Here is a 5,240-nt window from a genome sequence, read left to right as displayed (position 1 = left end):
AAGAAGCGATTATTATGGGAGAACCAGCAGTGAATCCGAAGGCCTTGATGGATTATTCTCAACCAAAGATCAATGACATTCAATCTAGCATTGTCAGATCAGCCATTACGGCTAATACTTTTGAAATCAAGTCTAACAGGATTCAAATGGTGCAAAATTTAGTCCAGCTTGGGGATTTTCCAACGAAAGATCCCAACATGCACATTAGAGATTTCATCGAGATCCGCGACACTTTCAAGTTCAACAATGTTTTTGAAGATGCAGTGAAGCTGAGGCTTTTCCCATTCTCACTGCGGGATAAAGTTAAGTGATGGTTGTATTCTCTACCACCATGTTCTATCACTACTTGGGAGGATCTTACTCAGAAGTTTCTTAAAAATTCTTCCCTGTGGCGAAGACAACTGCAATTAGGAACGCTCTTACTGAATTTGCGCAATAATTGGGAGAATCTTTATGTGAAGCTTGGGAGCGCTACAAGGAGATGCTTAGAAAGTGTCCTCATCATGGCATGCCTGACTAGATGATTATCAATTGTTTTTATAATGGTTTGGGAGCGCATTCGAGACCCATGCTCGATGCAGCATCAGGTGGAGCATTATGGGCTAAGAGCTATGATGAAGCTTATGAGCTAATTGAATTGATGGTTTCTAATAAATACCATAACCCAACTCAGAGACTACCTCAAGGCAAGGTAGCAGGAGTTCTGGAGGTGGGTACAACTATGGCTATAGCTGCTCAGCTAAAGGCATTAACGATGAAAGTGGATTCTTTGGATAATTATGGAGTAAATCAGATCATAAGTGTTTGTGAGCTTTGTGCAGGTGCGCATGAAACGGCAGTGTGTTATATCTAGTGAGTAGGCTCAGTTTGTGAGCAACTTTCAGAGGTCGCAACAACCAGTTCCTGCCACTTATCATCCTAACAACCGCAACCATCCTAACTTCAGCTGGAGCAACAATCAGGATGTGGTACAACAGCCTTATCAGCAGTTTGGAGCAAAGCAATTTAACCCTCCTGGTTTTCAACAACAGTATGCACGAAGACAATAACTCCAACTTCAACAATAATGGAATGGAAATGCCAGTCAATCTACTAATGAAAAATTTGAATTGGAGGAGTTGAGGGTTATGTGTAAAAGCCAAGCGGTTTCTGGAGAATCAAATAGGGCAAATTGTTAATTCTTTGTTGAACCGTCAACCAGGAACTCTTCCTAGTGATACAGAAGCTAATCCAGGCAAGAGGGAAGTCAAGGAGAAGTTGAAGGCGATCACATTGAGGTATGGAAAGGTCACGAGCTCCCAAATTCAGGAAGATGAAGACTCAGAAGATTCTGTTTAGAATACTGGTGCATCAACACCTTTGCCAATTCCAGAAAATGAGATAGTAGCTGAAAAAGTTGTGCAAAAGGATGCCGAGGTGGAACCGAAGAAGAAAGCTGTTGAAAGCAATCTCCTGAGGTTAATACAGGGGATAATAGGTCTACCCACCTCCTCCATATCGTAGAAGACTTCGAAAGCAGAAGTTTGATAAGCAATTTGCTAAGTTTTTGGAGGTTTTCAAGAAGTTACACATTAACATACCTTTTGCTGAAGCTCTAGAATAGATGTCGATCTATGCTAAGTTTATGAAGGATATTCTATCCCGGAAGCTAAAACTTGAGGAGTGGAAACCGTTGCTCTAATGGAAGAGTGCAGTGCTGTGCTGTAACAGAAACTACCTCTTAAGCTTAAAGATCCAGGAAGCTTCACGATACCTTGCACCATTGGCAATCTGTCATTCGACAAGTGTTTGTGTGACTTGGGAGCTAGCATCAATCTAATGCCCTTGTTCGTTTTCAAGAAACATGGACTACCTGATCCAAAACCTATGAACATGTCTTTGCAATTAGCTGATCGTTCCATCACTTATCCGCGAGGAGTAATGGAGGATTTATTGGTTAAGCTGGATAAACTAATCTTCCCTACTGATTTCATCATTCTAGACGTTGAGGAGGATAAGAATATCCCCATTATCTTAGGAAGACCGTTCTTAGCTACAGGCCGAACTCTAATCGATGTGCAAAATGGTGAACTAACCATGAGAGTTCAGGGTCAGGATGTCACGTCCAATGTCTTCAAGGCAATGAAATTCCCTACTGATGAAGAGGAGTGCTTTAAAGTAGAGTTGGTCGATTCCGTAGTGACTTCGGAGCTTCATCACTTGCTAAAGACTGACACCTTAGAAAGAGCCTTAATGGGGGATTCTGACAGTGAAGATGAAGAAGGGGAAGAGCAAATACAGTATTTGAATGCATTCCCATGGAAGAGGAAGATGGAATTGTCATTCGAGTCTCTTGGATTGGAAGAGCTAAAAAATTCTCCAAAGCGTCTCAAGCCATCTATTGAAGAAACTCCTACACTTCAGCTCAAACCACTGTCTGATCAGTTGAGGTATGCATTTTTAGGTGATGCGTCTACTTTTCATGTTATTATTGCGTCTGACCTTTCAGAAAGTGATGAAGATAAGCTTTTGAGAATTCCGAGAGAGTTTAAATCAGCAATTGGATGGACTATAGCAGATATCAAGGGAATCAGCCCTTCTTATTGCATGCATAAAATTCTGCTTGAGGAAGGAAGAAAGCCAACTGTTGAGCAACAAAGAAGGCTAAATCCTACCATGAAGGAGGTTGTGAAGAAGGAAATTCTTAAATGGCTAGATGCGAGAATCATTATCCAATATCTGACAGTTTATGGGTGAGTCAGGTGCAGTATGTGCCTAAGAAAGGAGGCATTATAGTTGTAGCTAATGAGAAAAATGAGCTCATCCCTACTCGGACAGTCACATGATGGAGAGTTTGCATGGATTATCGAAAGTTAAATAAAGCCACCAGGAAGAATCACTTCCCGCTTCTATTCATTGATCAAATGCTTGACATGTTGGCTGGTCATGAGTACTATTGTCTTCTGGATGGATTTTCGGGATATAATCAGATTTGCATTGCTCCAAAAGATCAGAAGAAGACCACATTTACTTGTCCATTTGGCACTTTTTCTTTTCGTAGAGTCTCTTTCGGACTTTATGGTGCACCTGCTACTTTTCAGAGATGCATGATGGCCATTTTATCAGATATTATTGGAACTAATGTAGAGGATTTCATGGATGACTTTTCCATTTTTGGGACTTCTTATGACGAATGCTTGCATAATCTTGGTTTGTTGCTGAAAAGATGCGTTGAGACCAATCTGGTGCTTAACTGGGAAAAATGTCACTTCATGGTGCAACAGGGTATCATTCTTGGGCACAAGGTATCTAGCAAGGGTCTTGAGGTGGATAAGGCCAAGGTGGGGGTCTTTGAAAATCTTCCTCCGCCAATATCAGTTAAAGGAGTCCGCAGTTTTCTTGGTCATGCGGGTTTTTATCGGCGATTCATCAAGATTTCTCCAAAATCTCTTTGTGCAATTTGCTGGAAAAGGATGTTCCCTTCAAATTCGATGAAGAATGTCTAGATTCTTTTGAGAGCTTGAAAAAGAGTTTGATTACAGCACCTGTAATTACTGCACCTGATTGGAATGAGCCATTCGAGATGATGTGTGATGCTAGTGACTATGCAGTTAGAGCAGTTCTTGGCCAGAGGAAGCAGAACATTTTCCATGAGGTTTACTATGCTAGTAAGACCCTTAATGGTGCTCAGCTGAATTACACTACACGAGAAGGAGTTTCTGACAATTGTCTATGGTTTTGAGAAATTTCGATCTTATTTGCTTGGGACAAAAGTGACAGTTTACACTGATCATGCTGTTATTCGATATCTGGTCTCGAAGAAAGATTCAAAACCTCGCTTGATTCGATGGGTTCTCTTAATTCAGGAATTTGAGCTAGAAATTAAGGATCAAAAGGGTACAGGAAATCAAGTAGCAGATCATCTATCACGCTTGGAAGATCAAGGTAAAACTTCGAAGGACAAGACATTGATCAATGAATCTTTTCCCGATGAGCACCTTTTTGGGGTGCAAGAATAAAAACCATGGTTTTCAGATATTATGAACTATCTTGTGAGTAATGTTATTCCCCCAGAACTCTCGTATGCTCAAAGGAAGAAGTTTTTACTTGAGGCAAAGTGGTATCGATGGGATGAGATGTTCTTGTTTAGACAGGGAGCTGACCAGATTATCAGACGATGCATTCCGTATAGTGAGACGGAGGGAATCTTATGCGAATGTCATTCTACGGTGTATGGTGGACATTATGGTGGAGAGAATATGTAACACCCCCAAATCCGGGGTCGGGGATCCGGGTTGTCACGAGTTCCATTTCCCTTAATAACACCCAATCTTAATAAACAATCAACTACTCTGTACTGTGACCCCAAAATAAACACACACACCACAAGTTATAGTCTCAGAGTTGAATATCCAAAAGTAACACGAGTCATTTTATTCCAAAATTATATGCCATTATTGTAACACCCCCAGATCCGGGGTCGGGGATCCGGGTCGTCACGGTCTTTCTTTCCACAATATCACTTCACTTAATTAATAATAATAACCTTATGCTGTGACCCCACACTAACACACACCATAACCCGTTATAGTCTCAGAGATGAAATTTAAATAAGTACAAGTCTTTGAATCCACAATTTAAAAGTTATTACAACCCAAAATGATTACTTGATAAATTTACAGTTAATTGCCATTATATCCACAAGTTATAATTATACATAATTGATTCTCAAAAGTAGATGGTCTGATCTACAATAGATCTACCTCTGCAGCTATAGCAGCTACAACATCAACGGGAAGACGCGGGACGCTTCCCACGCGCTTGCGCTGGGTCTGCTGGAGTCTGGCCATCTCTCCTAACTGTTGTTGTGATGAAGAAATAAAGCAAGAGTGAGCCTTACAGCTCGCAAGATAATATACATAGTGATAACAATAGTATAAGTATCTAAATGGATACTTAATAGAATCTCCATCTTGAGTAAGATAATTACTTACTAGATATAAATAAAAGCAAGGAATGAAGTTACCAATACTTCACCACACTTATATCATTTATAAAGCTACTTGAACTACCACCGTTTAAAGTATTATAAGTTTTAAGAAAACATCCCATAGATGAGACCACAAGTTGAGACTTGAATAGATTCAATCTTTGAAATATTGTTGAATGAAAAAGTTATGAGATACTTTATTTCGTCCCGATATATATATATCCACATATATATATCTCTAAAACATTTCCTGGAACCTCTGTTATGTAAA

At 40.0% G+C, this 5,240-nt stretch overlaps 1 non-coding gene across 1 annotated transcript; it reads right to left on the bottom strand.

The window, feature by feature from the left end:
* Positions 1-403: 403 nt before the first annotated feature.
* On the bottom strand, positions 404-510 carry LOC141705372 (small nucleolar RNA R71). Its single transcript, XR_012568310.1, has one exon. It is a non-coding gene; the product is annotated as a small nucleolar RNA R71 (small nucleolar RNA).
* Positions 511-5,240: the final 4,730 nt, after the last annotated feature.

This window comes from Apium graveolens, unplaced genomic scaffold (genome assembly GCF_009905375.1).
Source record: "Apium graveolens cultivar Ventura unplaced genomic scaffold, ASM990537v1 ctg8838, whole genome shotgun sequence".
Lineage (NCBI taxonomy): Eukaryota > Viridiplantae > Streptophyta > Magnoliopsida > Apiales > Apiaceae > Apium > Apium graveolens.
Note: the sequence above shows the minus strand (reverse complement) of the source record. Positions and strands in the feature narration are given on the sequence as shown.